Here is a 20708-nt window from a genome sequence, read left to right as displayed (position 1 = left end):
CGTCAACAGCATCCTTACAACTCCCAAACGTGTAACAAAAGCGCCCATCGGTCTATAGACCCTTGTAGAAGGCAGGCCATTATGCAAAGCTATAGAAAGAAAGATGACACTAGTCCGATCAATCGGAATGTAAGCAACGTTTTCTCAAGAACTCCCACATAAATCAGTTTTTCGTAAATCGATCTTGATTTGGGTGTTAACACTTACTAAACTTTTGTTATAGTTTTTCCTAAGATTCTTTTCATAAAATTTACAAAAAATGTTCATATTATTAAAAGGTTCAAGGATTTTAATTTTTTTCTCAAATATAAAAAATATTGGTATATTTTTTTAGAAAAATGAAGAATTTTAAAAATGTTCACCTATTTTGGAAATGGTCACCTATTTTATCATATAAACATTTTTAAATATTGGTATATTTTCAAAAAAATGAAGAATTTGAAAAAATGTTCACCTATTTATAAAAATGGTGACCTATTTTTGAAAAATGTTCTCATTTTTTTGTTTATTTCATAAAAAGCTCATCAATTCTAAAGAATGTTCACATATTTTAAAAATATGTTTGTGTATTGTGAAAATGCTTTCCATTTTCACAAAATATCACAAACTTTAGAAAATTGTCTCGAAATTTTAAAAATGTTCGTCTAAGTCCAAAAATGTTCAGAGGTTTTTTTTCGAAAACCGACACAAAAACATAAGGCAGGAAGCCCTAAGGAATATGTGTTTTGTTTTGAGAAATCACTGAGGAATACGTACGAGAATCAACAGTGGCCGCCCAGGAAACTAGGTTTTTCTTAGACAACCAAGGAAAGTAGGTAAGGGCCGCACACCTCGCCAGAGGAACCGGCCCTGACAGGCCACAAGACAGGCCAGGCTAAAAACAAGCAAATGTGTGGTTTTCTCAAAGAGGAAAGTATAGTATTCCCCTTAAATCCTTCCTCATGGATCAATATTCTCCTAAACTCTAAAACTAGATTATTTAACCCCTGAATTCTACAAAACCGGATAAATGTGGCCAGGTGTGGTTTTGGGGAGGATTTAGGGCTGTTTTACACCTAGCTTGCCGACTTAAAAAATCTCCACAGACCTTCCTGCACAGTGCCACCATGTCGCCCATCGGAATTGATCGCCGGTCAATCGAATCAACCGGCCCGATGGATGCAATGAAGCTACCGCCCTCAGAATCAAGGACTTAGTAGCCGCACCGCTACCGTAGTCCTCGAGAACCCAGAGGTCCACGCACAGGTGGCATCGGACGCCCCTAGTGACCCGTCCTTGATGAGCAGCTGCAAGTGATCCTTGCAGGCGATGGCCGAAGGAGGGAGGAGGCATCCGTGGAAGGTCTCGGCCGCTGTCGGTGTCAAAACCGGCCGATCTCGGGTAGGGGGTCCCGAACTGTGCATCTGAGGATCGAAGGTAACAAGAGACAAAGGGGACACAATGTTTACCCAGGTTCGGGCCCTCTCGATGGAGGTAATATCCTACTTCCTGCTTGATTGACTTTGATGAGTATAGGGGTTACAAGAGTTGATCTACCTCGAGATCGTAATGGCTAAACCCTAGATGTCTAGCCTGTATGATTTGTGTTAGTCTCTATGGACTAAACCCTCCGGTTTATATAAACACCGGAGGGGCCTAGGGTTATACAGAGTCGGTTTACAGAGAAGGGAAAGTATACATCCGGGCATTAAGCTTGCCATCCACGCATAAGAGTGTCCCACCCGGACACGGGGGAGGGTCTTCTACCTTGTATCTTCACGGCCCATCAGTCCGACCCATATCTAATAGCCCGGACACCCGAGGACCCCTTAGTCCAGGACTCCCTCAGTAGCCCCTGAACTAGTCTTCAATGATGATGTGTTCAGCACGCAGATTGTCTTCGGCATCGCAAGGTGGGTTCCTTCTCCGCATACAAAGCAGTCTTCTGAACAAGAGAACTATATCCGGCTCTGTATAAAAGTCACAACCCTCAACTACAAGGATACAATACTTAATAAGGTATACCCAACGACGACCTTTTCTGTGAAACGTCACGTCTGGCCTCTTTATTTTCAAGCCGTTTTTTGGCCTCCCGCTTCGTGTTTCGGGACGCAGGCACTATTGACACGTCTTGTCAAAGCAGAGATCGTGCCCCCTTATTGCGGGATTCTCATCAATGCGGGTTTGGGTAATCCAAACGTGCCATATGCACGGCCCCTTTGGGAAACGGCGAGTTTTAAGGCCAGGGGGGGCGCTTGATATTCTCTGCCTATATAAGTGGATAAAGATCAATCTTTTTACCCCATGCCTCCTTTCTTCCTCAGCCTTCCCATCCTCGAGCTCCAACTCCCAAGCCTCAACCTTTCCCACCGCTCGACTCTCCTAGACATGTCCGGATCCGGTTCACAAGGCAAGTGGGTGGCCTCCTCCATCATGGAGAAGGACATTAAGGAGCTCCGGGAGGCGAAGTATTTGACCACGGAAATCGCACACAGGCTCCCGGCCAAAGAGCAAAGCATCCCCACACCAGAGCCGGACGAGAGGGTTGTATTCATCCCTCACTTTCTCTGTGGCCTAGGGTTTCCACTTCACACCTTTGTCCGTGGAATCATTTTTATTACGGGCTAGATTTCCACGATCTAGCCCCAAACTCCTTCCTTCACATCTCGGCGTTCATCGTCGTGTGTGAGGCGCTCCTCCGTATTCCACCCCATTTCGGCTGTGGCTTAAAGTTTTCAATGTGAAGCCGAAGGTGGTTGACGGGCATCACGCCGACTGCTGCGGCGCCATGGTGAGCAAACTCCCCAACACCACTTGGCCCAAGGGAGCCTCTATGGAGACCGTGTAGGTGTGGCAACAGGAGTGGTTCTACATCACCGAGCCTCGTGGTACCAAATGGGCGGCCGCCCCTGAATTTAGATCTGGTCCTCCCATGCGGCTCGCCACTTGGACCAACAAGGGTCTGGACTGGGAGTCGACCGACGAAGTGATGATGCTGCAAAAGCGCATCAAGAGTATGATAAAGAAACACACCAGTCTCACCGACATGATTCAGGTGATGCTCTTCTGCCGGATCCTCCCATGCCAACGCCGACCTCTCCGCATGTGGGAGTTTAATCCGGACGGCAACCGGACCCTGCAGCGCTTCTTCGGTACAACGCACGAAGAGATCTGGAAACTGCTTTTTAAGGCCCAGAAGTCGTGGCCGGAGAAGACCGAAGATATTGGTCTTGATAGCGCGCACCCGGCTACTCAGGTAAGCTTCTTACTTTCGAACATAATTTCGATCCATAAGTCAAGGGGTATACAGGGCTTGATAGCGAAGGCAGAGCGGATTAGGTGTCCGGCGCCGCTGTCAGAAAGCCCAGCCACTCCTCCGTTAGCAAGGATGCTGATACCGGCGCCTTATCAGGCGCCAGAGAAGAAGGCCAAGAAGAAAGGCAAGGAGCCCAAAGGTGGCCTCCGCCAAAAAGGCATTTCGGACACTATGTCCAGAGATGCCGAAGCTCTCACCTCCCACGAGGGGGACGAAGACGAAGAGGAGGAGGAAGAAGAGAGCAATCCCCCCCCCTAAGGGGAGGAAGAAGAAAAGGGCGGCCTCTACAGACCCAAGAGCGGAGGTGTCCAAGAGGGAGAAAATATCCCTCTCGGATGGTTCGGATTCAGATGCCGAAGCCCTCCCCGAATGGCGTCCCAGATCGAAGCCCCTGGCCGCATCGTAAGTACCCAAGGATACTATACGTGGAGGAGCACCGTACCCTGATGGGTTCGGTGGTTGAGAAGATTCAGTCCACCAAGAGCGGGCTGAATGGAGCCTTTACCAGCCTACTAACAGGTTTTGAGGTATGCGACGTAAGAAAAACTTGTGCCTATATATAGATAGTAGCCCCTGAGACTATGTTCGGTTTTGGAAAAAGCCGAACAGAGGATCAAATGAATATCGCAGAAGGTGACGTACATATCTATTAAATGTACAGGCTTCGCTGTTGGCGGTGACCGCCCAGGCCGCTGAAGTTTCCGAGCTCAAATGGAAGCTGAAGCTGGCCGATGATGACCTCGACCGTATTAACAAGCGGTTCGATGAGGCGCAAGGTACGTACTTGTATGATTGAAATTATATTCGAGTGTGGAGTCTTAAGCTAACACACTTTCTTGTGTAAATGATTTGTAGGTAGTGCGACCGACATTGAGACTCTCAAGGGCACCCTAGCCCAAGAGCAGGAGCATGTGAGTAGAGCGGCTGCAGATTTGAAGGCCGAGCAGGCCACCCACCGCCAGTATGAGGACAGGGTGACCGAAGTCGAGCAAGAGCTCCAGGACGCTTCCCGTAAGTGTGAGGCCTTGGAGAAGGAGAATAAGGTTCAAGCAGTCGAACTCTCCAAGGCTTTTCTCCAAGAGGCCAGGGAGGCGCGAACTGAGTCCCGGGCTGCTCGCGAGGAGATCAAGCAGGCTGAGCAGATAGCGACTGGTAAGCCCTTTCTTTTGCGGAGTAAATTTGGCAGTCAAGAATATGCCTCGCTTACTCGATTGTGGGGTTCTCCAGATGCGTTTGCGGATCTTCCGGGGAGCGCCACAGACGCTGCGAAGTTTTTCCGGGCCCAAGAAGGGAACACGACGGAGAAACTCTTCTGGTCACAGTACCTGGCACCAGAGTGTCCAGCGCTGTTGAACGACCAGATGATGCAGCTGGCGGAGCTGCATAGGATGTCCGGACTGGCCATGAAGGACATCATAGTCCGGTTATGGCCAGCCGAACCCATTCCTGGTCGCTACTTCAGCTTGGTCAGGCGGTTTACCGACTCCCTATCGCGGATCGAAGCTGTTAAGCGATCCTCGTGTATTGAGAGTGCCCGGATGGCCATTGCCCGTGTCAAGATGCATTGGGCAAAGAAGAAAGCCGCCGTCGTAGCAGTTGAAGGACCGCCCGAAGGCAAGGACTATCGCAAGCCAGAGTGCTATTTTGAAGATGTCCTAGAAGGAGCCCGTTTAGTAGAGGGTCAATGCTCAAAGGATATTATATTTGAATGAATGTATCCGAGCTGTCCAGACTTTGTGTTTATGAAACAAGGCCTTTGTATAATATGCTTGCTTGTTTATCTCAAATTATTTTCCTCCTGTGCGGCCGTTTATTGTATCTGAAAGTTTGCCAGTCGTCGGTTTCAGCCCCCACGTAGATACTACGGGGGTGTTCGGAATAGCACGTGACCACACTTGTCCCAACGTCTTGGTCCGTAAAGGAGGTGATCGTGCATCGAACTAGGCAGTCAGACTATGCGGCTTTACCACTCTCACTTAGCCATAGGAGTTTGACAATGGGTTTATAGGCTTAGCCCCTGGTGTTGTTCGGCTATCCGAACTTGGGTGCTTTAGACGCCTGACCGGGTGGAGGCCAATCCTTCGTATAATACGGAAAAAATCGCGAAAGATTTAATAAGTCACCGAACCGCTGACCAGCTCTCGCCATATCATGATAGTCAGTTTTCGGCTTTCTCTACTGATGTATTTGACCGGACAAGGCAGAAACACAATGCAGTAGTTCTCCCTTTACTACCTTAGTCGAATAAGCGGAACATAAGGTGGTAACCACAGGAGCTGGGCAACCAACTATTGACCAAAGACATGATTCGGAGCCGATGCATATAATGCGGTATTCAGGACGCCGAAGTGTACTATGAAAGTGTTCGGACTTTTTGTTTTTGAATATTTGTGGCCAAATAAAGCCTCTGGCAATTGATGCCAATGTGTATGTCAATCAGTCGTGAAGACGGAATACAGATTATAGAGTAGGCCAATACTGAATAAGGTAGGACAAAACTGTTTCCGCTATATTCTGATTGATACGTCGAACGTGCTCTTACAGAGAATGCCATAATTATCAAGGCTATTTTACATGCCAATAATTTGAGAACAAGGGAAAGCTGTATACAGGTCCTAAAAAAGGTGATCTTGAAGATTCTTTGGACATTGTGCCGCACGTCTGCGCGCTTTTCGCCTTGGTGTATGATCCTTTGAGAGGATCAATGATCGAGTATACATAAGGGGCCGAGAAAATGGCCCTTGGTACCATCGAAAAGTGATTTGGGTTGTAAAGAAGCTGAAAAATAAAAATAAGAACAAAAAAAGGAACAGTATGAGGGTCCGGATAGGGTCGAGCCGTATTGTGGACTTTGTTTTTAGTGTGCCTCCGTCCTTGCCCATGGTATCTTTAGTGCGTAGTTATGTACGCGCGGTACGTATGCCGCAATTAGGTTGGGGTTTTGACGGAGGCCGAATTGCTAATCTAGCTCTGGACGAGCCGAACTGTCATTCAGCAGGGTAGACCGGACTCGTTTGACAGTGTGCGGGGGCTTGACTGCTGATGTAGTATTCGGCTTGATAAGGCCACCCTGTACTTCAGCTGCGAGGTCCGCGGTATGCTCCTCAGTACGGAGGGAGCGCTCCATGTTTCATTGACTGTTATAACGCCGTGTGGTCCGGGCATCTTGAGCTTTAGATATGCGTAGTGCGGGACTGCATTGAAACGGGCGAAAGCGGTTTGTCCGAGCAGTGCATGGTAACCACCGCGGAAGGGGACGATGTTGAAGATTAAATCTTCGCTTCAGAAGTTATCCGGTGAGCCGAAGACTACCTCCAGCATTATTGACCCTGTGCAGCTGGCCTCTACGCTGGGTATTACTCCTTTAAAGTTAGTTTTAGTGGGCTTGACTCTTGACGAATCAATACCCATTTTACGACAGTGTCTTGATAAAGCAGGTTAAGACTGCTGCCGCCGTCCATGAGGACTCGTGTGAGGTGGAATCCATCGATGATTGGGTCGAGGACCAATGCTGCCGAACTTCCATGATGGATACTGGTCGGATGGTCTCTGCGGTCAAAAGTGATCGGGCAAGCCGACCATGGGTTGAATTTTGGGGCGATTGGCTCTATGGCGTAAACGTCCCTTAGTGCGTGCTTGCGCTCCCGCTTGGGGATATGAGTGACATAGATCAAATTCATTGTTTTTACCTCGGGGTGAAATTTTTTTTCCCCCCCTGTGTTTGAGGGGCGAGGCTCATCATCATCCTCGCTAGGCGGGCCTTTCCCCTTATGCTCGGTGTCTATCTAACTAGCCTATTTAAAGACCCAACAATTTCTGTTGGTATGATTAGCGGGCTTGTCCGGGGTGCCATGGATCTGGCAGGGCCGATCTAGTATTCTGTCCAAACTGGATGGACCATCTTTGTTTCCTTTGAATGGCTTCTTCCGCTGACCGGGTTTAGAGCCACTGAATCCGCCGTTGACCGGGGTGTCTTCGGTATCTTCATTGTTGCTTCGACGCTTGTGTTTATTGCGTCGTGGCCTGCCGTTGCCACCTCTGGCTTCGGAGGTGCCAGGGTCGCTGGTGCTGTTGCTTCTACGAGCTAGCCAGCTATCTTCTCCCGCGCAAAAGCGGGTCATAAGTGCGATGAGAGCTGCCATGGACTTCGGTTTTTCTTGGCCGAGGTGTCGGGCGAGCCACTCGTCCCGGACGCTGTGTTTAAAGGCCGCGAGGGCTTCGGCGTCCGGACAGTCGACAATTTGGTTCTTTTTAATTAAGAACCTGGTCCAGAGCTTCCGGGCTGACTCTCCGGGTTGCTGGACTATGTGACTAAGGTCATCGGCATCTGGAGGCCGAACATAGGTACCTTGGAAGTTGTCTCTAAAGGCATCTTCCAAATCTTCCCAGCTACCAATAGAGTTTTCTGGGAGGCTATTTAGCCAGTGTCGTGCTGGTCCCTTGAGTTTTAGGGGGAGGTACTTGATGGCGTGGAGATCGTCGCTGCGAGCCATGTGGATGTAGAGAAGAAAATCTTCGACCCATACTGCGGGATCTGTCATTCCATCGTATGATTCAATGTTCACGGGTTTGAACCCTTCTGGGAACTTGTGCTCCATTTCCTCATCGGTGAAGCCTAAGGGGTGTGCGGCCCCTCTGTATCGGATGACATCATGATACGTCTCCAACGTATCTATAATTTTTGATTGTTCGATGCTACTATATTATCTATTTTGGATGTTTAATGGGCTTTAATATGCTCTTTTATATTATTTTTGGGACTAACCTATTAGCGAAGGCCTAGTGCCAGTTTCTGTTTTTTTGCCTATTTCAGTGTTTTGCAGAAAAGGAATACCAAACGGAATGAAACCTTCGCGATGATCTTTATTGGAACAAACGCAATTCGGAAGACTTGGAGTTGAAGTCTGGAACTCCGCGAGGCGGCCACGAGTCAGGAGGGCGCGCCCAGGGGGTTGATACGTCTCCAACGTATCTATAATTTTTGATTGTTCCATGCTATTATATTATCTATTTTGGATGTTCAATGGGCTTTATTATAAACTTCTATATTATTTTTGGGACTAACCTATTAACCGGAGGCCCGGCCAAATTGCTGTTTTTTTGCCTATTTCAGTGTTTCGCAGAAAAAGAATATCAAACGAAGTCCAAACGGAATGAAACCTTCGGGAGCGTGATTTTTGGAACAAACGTGATCCAGAGGACTTGGAGTGGACGTCAAGCCACCAACGAGGAAGCTACGAGGCAGGGGGCGCGCCTACCCCCCTAGGCGCGCCCTCCACCCTCGTGGCCCCCTCGTGGCTCCACCGACCTACTTCTTCCTCCTATATATACCTACGTACCCCGAAACCATCGAGGTGCACCACGAAAACATAATTCCACCACCGCAACCTTCTATACCGTGAGATCCCACCTTGGGGCCTTTTCTGGTGCTCCGCCGGAGGGGGCATTGATCACGGAGGGCTTCTACATCAACACCATACCCTCTTCGATGATGTGTGAGTAGTTTACCTCAGACTTTCGGGTCCATAGTTATTAGCTATATCGCTTCTTCTCTCTCTTTGGATCTCAATACAAAGTTCTCCTTGATTCTCTTGGAGATCTATTCGATGTAATCTTATTTTGCGGTGTGTTTGTCGAGATCCGATGAATTGTGGGTTTATGATCAAGATTATCTATGACAATATTTGAATATTCTTTGAATTCTTTTATGTATGATTGGTTATCTTTGCAAGTCTCTTCGAATTATCAGTTTGGTTTGGCCTACTAGATTGATCTTTCTTGCAATGGGAGAAGTGCTTAGTTTGGGTTCAATCTTGCGGTGCTCGATCCCAGTGACAGTAGGGGAAACGACACGTATTGTATAGTTGCCATCGAGGATAAAAAGATGGGGTTTATATCATATTGCATGACTTTATCCCTCTACACCATGTCATCTTGCTTAAAGCGTTACTCCGTTCTTATGAACTTAATACGGTAGATGCATGCTGGATAGCGGTCGATGTGTGGAGTAATAGTAGTAGATGCAGGCAGGAGTTGGTCTACTTGTCACGGACGTGATGCCTATATACATGATCATACCTAGATATTCTCATAACTATGCTCAATTCTATCAATTGCTCGACAGTAATTTGTTTACTCACCGTAATACTTATGCTATCTTGAGAGAAGCCACTAGTGAAACCTATGGCCCCCGGGTCTATTTTCCATCATATTAATTTCCCGTCAACAAGCTATTTCTTGCGCCGTTTATTTTGTAATCTTCACTTTTAATCTTTATCATAAAAATACCAAAAGTATTATCTTATCATCTCTATCAGATCTCACTTTTGCAAGTGGCCGTGAAGGGATTGACAACCCCTTTATTGTGTTGGTTGCAAGGTTCTTATTTGTTTGTGTAGGTACGAGGGACTTGCGTGTGGCCTCCTACTGGATTGATACCTTGGTTCTCAAAAACTGAGGGAAATACTTATGCTACTTTGCTGCATCACCCTTTCCTCTTCAAGGGAAAACCAACGCAGTGCTCAAGAGGTAGCAAGAAGGATTTCTTGCGCCGTTGCCGGGGAGTCTACGCACAAGTCATGACATACCAAGTACCCATCACAAACTCTTATCCCTCGCATTACATTATTTTCCATTTGCCTCTCGTTTTCCTCTCCCCCACTTCACCCTTGCCATTTTATCCGCCCTCTCTTTCCGTTCGCCTCTTTTTTGCTTGCTTCTTGTTTGCTCATGTGTTGGATTGCTTGTTTGTCACGATGGCTCAAGACAATACTAAATTGTGTGACTTTACCAATACCAACAACAATGACTTTCTTAGTACCCCGATTGCTCCTCTTACCGAAGCTGAATCTTGTGAAATTAATGCTGCTTTGTTGAATCTTGTCATGAAAGATCAATTCACTAGCCTTCCTAGTGAAGATGCCGCTACCCATCTAAATAGCTTTGTTGATTTGTGTGATATGCAAAAGAAGAAAGATATGGATAATGATATTGTTAAATTGAAGCTATTTCCGTTTTCTCTTAGAGATCGCGCTAAAACTTGGTTTTCGTCTTTGCCTAAAAATAGTATTGATTCTTGGAATAAGTGCAAAGATGCTTTTATCTCTAAGTATTTTCCTCCCGCTAAGATCATCTCTCTTAGAAACGATATTATGAAGTTTAAGCAACTTCATCATGAACATGTTACACAAGCTTGGGAGAGGATGAAATTAATGATACGTAATTGCCCTACTCATGGTTTTAATTTGTGGATGATTATACAAAAATTTTATGCGGATTGAATTTTGCTTCTAGAAATCTTTTAGATTCGGCCGCGGGAGGCACTTTTATGGAAATAACTTTAGGGGAAGCTACTAAACTCCTAGATAATATTTTGGTTAATTATTCTCAATGGCACACTGAAAGATCTACTAGTAAAAAGGTTCATGCGATTGAAGAAATTAATGTTTTGAGTGGAAAGATGGATGAACTTATGAAATTGTTTGCTAATAAGAGTGTTTCTTCTTATCCTAATGATATGCCTTTGTCTACTTTGATTGAGAATAATAATGAATCTATGGATGTGAATTTTGTTGGTAGGAATAATTTTGGTAACAACGCGTATAGAGGAAACTTTAATCCTAGGCCGTTCCCTAATAATTCCTCTAATAAATATGGTAATTCCTACAACAACTCTTATGGAAATTTTAATAAGATGCCCTCTGATTTTGAGACTAGTGTTAAAGAATTTATGATTTCTCAAAAGAATTTCAATGCTTTGCTTGAAGAAAAATTGCCTAAGATTGATGAATTGGCTAGGAACGTGGATAGAATTTCTCTTGATGTTGATTCTTTGAAACTTAGATCTATTCCACCTAAGCATGATATCAATGAGTCTCTCAAAGCCATGAGAATTTCCATTGATGAGTGCAAGGAAAGAACCGCTAGGATGCGTGCTAAGAAAGATTGCTTTGTGAAGGCGTGTTCTTCTAGTTTTTATGAGAATAAAGATGAAGATCTAAAAGTTATTGATGTGTCCCCTATTAAATCCTTGTTTTGCAATATGAATCTTGATAATGATGGGACTAGAGATGAGTCAACTTTAGTTAGAAGGCGTCCCAAAAATTTGGAGTTTTTAGATCTTGATGCAAAAATTGGTAAAAGTGGGATTGAAGAGGTTAAAACTTTAGATAGCAATGAACCCACTATTTTGGATTTCAAGGAATTTAATAATTGCTCTTTGATAGATTGTATTTCCTTGTTGAGATCTGTGCTAAATTCTCCTCATGCTTATAGCCAAAATAAAGCTTTTACTAAATATATCGTTGATGCTTTGATGCAATTTATGAAGAAAAACTTGAGTTGGAAGTTTCTATCCCTAGAAAAATTTATGATGAATGGGAAACTACAATTAAAATTAAAATTAAATATCATGAATGCTATGCTTTGTGTGATTTGGGTGCTAGTGTTTCCACGATCCCAAAAACTTTGTGTGATTTGGTAGGTTTCCGTGAATTTGATGATTGTTCTTTAAACTTGCACCTTGCGGATTCCACCATTAAGAAACCTATGGGAAGAATTAATGATGTTCTTATTGTTGCAAATAGGAATTATGTTCCAGTAGATTTCATTGTTCTTGATATAGATTGCAATCCTTCATGTCCTATTATTCTTGGTAGACCTTTCCTTAGAACGATTGGTGCAATCATTGATATGAAGGAAGGGAATTTTAGATTCTAATTTCCGTTAAGGAAAGGCATGGAACACTTACCTAGAAAAAATATTAAATTACCATATGAATCTATTATGAGAGCCACCTATGGATTGCCTACCAAAGATGGCAATACCTAGATCTATCCTCGCTTTTATGACTAGCTAGGGGCGTTAAACGATAGCGCTTGTTGGGAGGCAACCCAATTTTATTTTAGTTTTTTTTTGCTTTTTGTTTCTGTTTAGGAATACGTAATCCATCTAGCTTCTGTTTAGATGTGGTTTTGTGTTTTATTTAGTGTTTTTGCCAAGTAGAACCTTTGGGAAGACTTGGGGAAAGTCTTTGCGATCATGCTGTAAAAAACAGAAACTTTAGCGCTCACGAGATTAGCTACAACTTTTTACTGGAGAGTGCTATTTCGTTGATTCTTTTTGCAGATGATAAATAGATAAATGCCTCACGACCAGCAAGTTACTTTAGAATTTTTGGTGTTCCAGAAGTTTGCGTTAGTTACAGATTACTACAGACTGTTCTGTTTTTGACAGATTCTGTTTTTCGCGTGTTGTTTGCTTATTTTAATGAATCTATGGCTAGTAATGGAGTTTATGAAACATAGCAAAGTTGGAATACAGTAGATTTAAAACCAGTATAAATAAAGAATGAGTTCATTACAGTACCTTGAAGTGGTGTTTTGTTTTCTTGCGCTAACGGAGCTCACGAGATTTTCTGTTAAGTTTTGTGTTGTGAAGTTTTCAAGTTTTGGGTAAAGATTTGATGGATTATGGAACAAGGATTGGCAAGAGCCTAAGATTGGGGATGCCCAAGGCACCCCAAGGTAAAATTCAAGGACAACCAAAAGCTTAAGCTTGGGAATGCCCCGAAAGGCATCCCCTCTTTCGTCTTCGTCTATCGGTAACTTTACTTGGGGCTATATTTTTGTTCACCACATGATATGTGTTTTGCTTGGAGCGTCTTGTATGATTTGAGTCTTTGCTTTTTAGTTTATCACAATCATCCTCGCTGTACACACCTTTTGAGAGAGACACACATGATTCGGAATTTGTTAGAATACTCTATGTGCTTCACTTATATCTTTGGAGCTATATGGTTTTTGCTCTAGTGCTTCACTTATATCTTTTAGAGCACGGTGGTGGTTTTATTTTATAGAAATTATCAATCTCTCATGCTTAACTTATATTATTTTGAGAGCCTTAAACAGCATGGTAATTTGCTTTAATTGTGAAATTAATCCGAATGTGATAGGCATCCAAGATGAGCATAATAAAAACTTCCATATTGAGTTCATTGAATATCATGAGAAGTTTGATACTTGATAAGTGTTTTGAGATATAAAGGTGGTAATATTAGAGTGTTCTAGTTGAGTAATTGTGAAATTGAGAAATACTTGTGTTAAGGTTGGCAAGTCCCGTAGCATGCACGTATGGTAAAAGTTGTGTGACAATTTTGACACATAAGTTGTTCTTTTATTGCTTTCCTTATGAGTGGCGGTCGGGGACGAGCGATGGTCTTCCTACCAATCTATCCCTCTAGGGGCATGTGTAGTAGTACTTTGCTTCGAGGGCTAATAAACTTTTGCAATAAGTATATGAGTTCTTTATGACTAATGTGAGTCCATGGATTATACACACTCTCAACCTTCCACAATTTTCTAGCCTCTACGGTACCGTGCATTGCCCTTTCTCGCCTTGAGAGTTGGTGCAAACTTCGCCGGTGCATCCAAACCCCATGATATGATACGCTCTATCACACATAAACCACCTTATATCTTCCTCAAAACAGCCACCATACCTACCTATCATGGCATTTCTATAGCCATTCTGAGATATATTGCCATGAAACTTTCCACCGTTCCGTTTATTATGACATGCTCCATCATTGTAATATTGATTTGCATGATCATGTAGTTTACATCGTATTTGTGGCAAAGCCACCATTCATAATTTTTCATACATGTCACTCTTGATTCATTGCATATCCCGGTACACCGCCGGAGGCATTCACATAGAGTCACATTTTGTTCTAAGTATTGAGTTGTAATTCTTGAGTTGTAAGTAATAAAAGTGTGATGATCATCATTATTAGAGCATTGTCCCATGTGAGGAAAGGATGATGGAGACTATGATTCCCCCACAAGTCGGGATGAGATTCCGGACTAAAAAAAAGAGGCCAAAAAAAAGAGAAGGCCCAAGAAAAAAAAAGAAAAAAATGAGAGAAAAAGAGAGAAGGGACAATGTTACTATCCTTTTTCCACACTTGTGCTTCAAAGTAGCACCGTGATCTTCATGATAGAGAGTCTCCTATATTGTCACTTGCATATACTAGTAGGAATTTTTCATTATAGAACTTGGCTTGTATATTCCAATGATGGGCTTCCTCAAAATGCCCTAGGTCTTTGTGAGCAAGCAAGTTGGATGCACACCCACTTAGTTTCTTTTGTTGAGCTTTCATACATTTATAGCTCTAGTGCATCCGTTGCATGGCAATCCCTACTCCTCTCATTGACATCAATTGATGGGCATCTTCATAGCCTATTGATTAGCCCCGTCAATGTGAGACTTTCTACCTTTTTGTCTTCTCACATAACCCCCATAATTATACTTTATTCCACCCATAGTGCTATATCCATGGCTTGCGCTCATGTATTGCGTAAGGCTTGAAAAGGCTGAAGCGCGTTAAAAAGTATGAACCAATTGCTCGGCTTGTCATCGGGGTTATGCATGATGAGAATGTTTTGTGTGACGAAATTGAAGCATGGCCTAACTATATGATTTTGTAGGGATGAGCTTTCTTTGGCTATGTTATTTTGATAAGACATAATTGCTTGGTTAGCATGTTTGAAGTATTATTGTTTTTATCTCGACATTAAACTTTTATCTTGAATCTTTCGGATCTAAATATTCATGCCACAATAAAAAGAATTACATTGAAAATTATGCTAGGAATCATTCCACATCAAAAATTCTGTTTTTATCATTTACCTACTCGAGGATGAGCAAGAATTAAGCTTGGGGATGCTTGATACGTCTCCAACGTATCTATAATTTTTTATTGTTCCATGCCATTATATTATCTATTTTGGATGTTCAATGGGCTTTATTATACACTTTTATATTATTTTTGGGACTAACCTATTAACCGGAGGCCCAGCCCAAATTGCTGTTTTTTGCCTCTTTCAGTGTTTCGCAGAAAAAGAATATCAAATGGAGTCCAAACGGAATGAAACCTTCGGGAGCGTGATTTTTGGAACAAACGTGATCCAGAGGACTTGGAGTGGACGTCAAGCAACCAACGAGGAAGCCACGAGGCAGGGGGGCGCGCCTACCCCCCTGGGCGCACCCTCCATCCTCGTGGGCCCCTTGTGGCTCCACCGACTTTCTTCTTCCTCCTATATATACCTACGTACCCCGAAACCATCAAGGAGCACCACGAAAACCTAATTCCACCACCGCAACCTTCCGTAACCGTGAGATCCCATCTTGGGGCCTTTTTCGGCGCTCCGCCGGAGGGGGCATTGATCACGGAGGGCTTCTACATCAACACCATAGCCTCTCCGATGATGTGTGAGTAGTTTATCTCAGACCTTCAGGTCCATAGTTATTAGCTAGATGACTTCTTCTCTCTCTTTGGATCTCAATACAAAGTTTTCATCGATTCTCTTGGAGATCTATTCGATGTAATCTTCTTTTGTGGTGTGTTGGTCGAGATCCGATGAATTGTGGGTTTATGATCAAGATTATCTATGAACAATATTTGAATCTTCTCTGAATTCTTTTATGTATGATTGGTTATCTTTGCAAGTCTCTTCGAATTATCAGTTTGGTTTGGCCTACTAGATTGATCTTTCTTGCAATGGGAGAAGTGCTTAGCTTTGGGTTCAATCTTGCGGTGCTCGATCCCAGTGACAGTAGGGGAAACGACACGTATTGTATAGTTGCCATCGAGGATAAAAAGATGGGGGTTATATCATATTGCATGCGTTTATCCCTCTACATCATGTCATCTTGCTTAAAGTGTTACTCCGTTCTTATGAACTTAATACTCTAGATGCATGCTGGATAGCGGTCGATGTGTGGAGTAATAGTAGTAGATGCAGGCAGGAGTCGGTCTAGTTGTCACACACGTGATGTCTATATACATGATCATACCTAGATATTCTCATAACTATGCTCAATTCTATCAATTGCTCGATAGTAATTTGTTTACCCACCGTAATACTTATGCTATCTTGAGAGAAGCCACTAGTGAAACCTATGGCCCCCGGGTCTATTTTCCATCATATTAATTTCCCGTCAACAAGCTATTTCTTGCGCCGTTTATTCTGTAATCTTTACTTTTAATCTTTATCATAAAAATACCAAAAATATTATCTTATCATTTCTATCAAATCTCACTTTTGCAAGTGGCCGTGAAGGGATTGACAACCCCTTTATTGCGTTGGTTGCAAGGTTCTTATTTGTTTGTGTAGGTACGAGGGACTTGCGTGTGGCCTCGTACTGGATTGATACCTTGGTTCTAAAAAACTGAGGGAAATACTTACGCTACTTTGCTGCATCACCGTTTCCTCTTCAAGGGAAAACCAACGCAGTGCTCAAGAGGTAGCAGGGGTAGGCACGCCCCCACCCTCGTGGGCCCCACGGAGCTCCACCGACGTACTTCTTTCGCATATACTCTTATACCCTAAAAACATCAGGGGGAGCCACGAAACAACTTTTCCACCGCCGCAACGTTCTCTACCCGTGAGATCCCATCTTGGGGCCTTTTCCGGCGATCTGCCGGAGGGGGAATCGATCATGGAGGGCTTCTACATCAACACCATAGCCTCTCCGATGAAGCGTGAGTAGTTTACCACAGACCTTCGGGTCCATAGTTATTAGCTAGATGGCTTCTTCCCTCTCTCTGGTTCTCAATACAAAGTTCTCCTTGATGTTCTTGGAGATCTATTCGATGTAATACTCTTTTGCGGTGTGTTTGCCGAGATCCGATGAATTGTGTATTTATGAACTTGATTATCTATGAATATTATTTGGTTCTTCTCTGAATTCTTATATGCATGATTTGATATCTTTGCAAGTCTCTTCGAATTATCGGCTTAGTTTGGCCTACTAGATTGATCTTTCTTGCAATGGGAGAAGTGCTTAGCTTTGGGTTCAATCTTGCGGTGTCCTTCCCCAGTGACAGTAGGGGCAGTAAGGCACGTATTGTATTGTTGCCGTCGAGGATAACAAGATGGGGTTTATATCATATTGCATGAGTTTATCCCTCTACATCATGTCATCTTGCTTAATGCGTTACTCCGTTCTTATGAACTTAATAGTCTAGATGCATGCTGGATTGCGGTCTATGTGTGGAGTAATAGTAGTAGATGCAGAATTGTTTCGGTCTACTTGACACGGACGTGATTCCTATGTTCATGATCATTACCTTAGATATCTTCATAACTATGCGCTTTTCTATCAATAGCTCGGCAGTAATTTGTTCACCCACCATAATATATGCTATCTTGAGAGAAGCCACTAGTGAAACCTATGGCCCCCGGGTCCCTTTCTTATTATATTGCATCTCTTTTATTTACATCGCATCTCGTTTAATATTTTGCAATCTTTACTTTCCAATCTATACAACAAAAATACCAAAAATATTCATCTTACTATCTTTATCAGATCTCACTTTTGCGAGTGGCCGTGAAGGGATTGAGAACCCCTTTATCGCGTTGGTTGCAAGGTTCTTGATTGTTTGTGCAGGTACTAAGTGACTTGCGCATTGTCTCCTTCTGGATTGATACCTTGGTTCTCAAAAACTAAGGGAAATACTTACGCTACTGCTACCTCTTGAGCACTGCGTTGGTTTTCCCTTGAAGAGGAAAGGGTGATGCAGTAAAGTAGTGTAAGTATTTCCCTCAGTTTTTGAGAACCAAGGTATCAATCTAGTAGGAGGCCACGCACGAGTCCCTCGCACCTGCACAAAAAAATAAAATCCTCGCAACCAACGCAATAAAGGGGTTGTCAATCCCTTCACGGTCACTTACGAAAGTGAGATCTAATAGATATGATAAGATAATATTTTTGGTATTTTTATGGTAAAGATGCAAAATAAAATAAAAGGCAATAAAAATAGCTAAGTGTTGGAAGATTAATATGATGGAAAATAGACCCGGGGGCCATAGGTTTCACTAGTAGCTTCTCTCAAGAGCATAAATATTATGGTGGGTGAACAAATTACTGTTGAGCAATTGACAGAATTGAGCATAGTTATGAGAATATCTAGGTATGATCATGTATATAGGCATCACGTCCGAGACAAGTAGATCGACTCCTGCCTACATCTACTACTATTACTCCACACATCGACCGCTATCCAGCATGCATCTAGAGTATTAAGTTCATAAGAACAGAGTAACGCTTTAAGCAAGATGACATGATGTAGAGGGATAAACTCATGCAATATGATATAAACCCCATCTTGTTATCCTCGATGGCAACAATACAATACGTGCCTTGCTGCCCCTACTGTCACTCGGAAAGGACACCGCAAGATTGAACCCAAAGTTAAACACTTCTCCCATTGCAAGAAAGATCAATCTAGTAGGCCAAACCAAACTGATAATTCGAAGCGACTTGCAAAGATAACCAATCATACATAAAAGAATTTAGAGAAGATTCAAATATTGTTCATAGATAAACTTGATCATAAACCCACAATTCATCGGTCTCAACAAACACACCGCAAAAGAAGATTACATCGAATAGATCTACACAAGAGAGGGGGAGAACATTGTATTGAGATCCAAAAAAAGAGAAGAAGCCATCTAGCAAATAACTATGGACCCGAAGGTCTGAGGTAAACTACTCACACATCATCAGAGAGGCTATGGTGTTGATGTAGAAGCCCGCCGTGATCGATGCCCCCTCCGGCGGAGCTCCGAAAAAGGCCTCAAGATGGGATCTCACGGGTACAGAAGGTTGCGGCGGTGGAATTAGGTTTTTGGCTCCGTATCTGGTAGTTTGGGGGTACGTAGGTATATATAGGAGGAAGAAGTACGTCGGTGGAGCAACATGGGGCCCACGAGGGTGGAGGGCGCGCCCCCTACCTCGTGCCCTCCTGGTTGATGTCTTGACGTAGGGTCCAAGTCCTCTGGATCACGTTCGTTCCAAAAATCACGTTCCCGAAGGTTTCATTCCGTTTGGACTCCGTTTGATATTCTTTTTCTGCGAAACTCTGAAATAGGCAAAAAACAGCAATTCTGGGCTGGGCCTTCGGTTAATAGGTTAGTCCCAAAAATAATATAGAAGTGTATAATTAAAGCCCAATAATATCCAAAATAGAATATAATATAGCATGGAACAATAAAAAATTATAGATACGTTGGAGACGTATCAAGCATCCCAAGCTTAATTCCTGCTCGTCCTCGAGTAGGTAAATGATAAAAACAGAATTTTTGATGTGGAATGCTACTTAGCATAATTTCAATGTAGTTCTTCTTACTGTGGCACGAATGTTCAGATTTTAATATGATTCAAGATAAGAGTTTAATGTTGACATAAAAATAATAATACTTCAAGCATGATAACCAAGCAATTATGTCTTATCAAAATAACATAGCCAAAGCAAGTTATCCCTACAAAATCATATAGTCTGGCTATGCTCCATCTTCCCCACACAAAATATTCATATCATGTACAACCCCGGTTTTAGCCAAGCAATTGGTTCATACTTTTTAATGCGCTTCAGCCTTTTCAATTCTTACGCAATACATGAGCGCAAGCCATGGATATAGCACTATGGTGGAATAAGGTATAATGGTAGGGGTTATGTGGGAAGACAAAAAAGGAGAAAGTCTCACATCAACAAGGCTAATCAACGGGCTATGTAGATGCCCATCAATTGATGTTAATGCAAGGAGTAGGGATTGCCATGCAACGGATGCACTAGAGCTATAAGTGTATGAAAGCTCAAAAAGAAACTAAGTGGGTGTGCATCCAACTTGGTTGCTCATGAAGACCTCGGGCATTTTGAGGAAGCCCGTCATTGGAATATACAAGCCAAGTTCTATAATGAAATTTCCCACTAGTATATGAAAGTGACAAAATGAGAGACTTTCTATCATGAAGATCACAGTGCTACTTTGAAGCACAAGTGTGGTAAAAGGATAGTAACATTATCCCTTCTCTCTTTTTCTCTAATTTTTTTATTTAGTCCGGAGTCTCATCCTGACTTGTGGGGGAATCATAGTCTCCATCATCCTTTCCTCACTTGGGACAATGCTCTAATAATGATGATTATCACACTTTTATTTACTTAAAACTCATGAATTACAACTCAATACTTAGAACAACATATGACTCTATGTGAATGCCTCCGGCGGTGTACCGGGATATGCAATGAATCAAGAGCGACATGTATGAAAGAATTATGAATGGTGGCTTTGCCACAAATACAATGTCAACTACATGATCATGCAAGGCAATATGACAATGATGGAGCGTGTCCTGATAAACAAACTGATGGAAAGTTGCATGGCAATATATCTCGGAATGGCTATGAAAATGCCATAATAGGTAGGTATGGTGGCTGTTTTGAGGAAGATATAAGGAGGTTTATGTGTGATAGAGCGTATCATATCACGGGGTTTGGATGCACCGGCGAAGTTTGCAGCAACTCTCAAGGTGAGAAAGGGCAATGCACGGTACCGAAGAGGCTAGAAAA

The sequence above is a fragment of the Triticum aestivum genome, chromosome 1D (genome assembly GCF_018294505.1).
Source record: "Triticum aestivum cultivar Chinese Spring chromosome 1D, IWGSC CS RefSeq v2.1, whole genome shotgun sequence".
In the NCBI taxonomy this organism is placed as follows: domain Eukaryota; kingdom Viridiplantae; phylum Streptophyta; class Magnoliopsida; order Poales; family Poaceae; genus Triticum; species Triticum aestivum.
The sequence above is the reverse complement of the archived record's forward strand: the minus strand, read 5'-3'. Positions refer to the sequence as shown.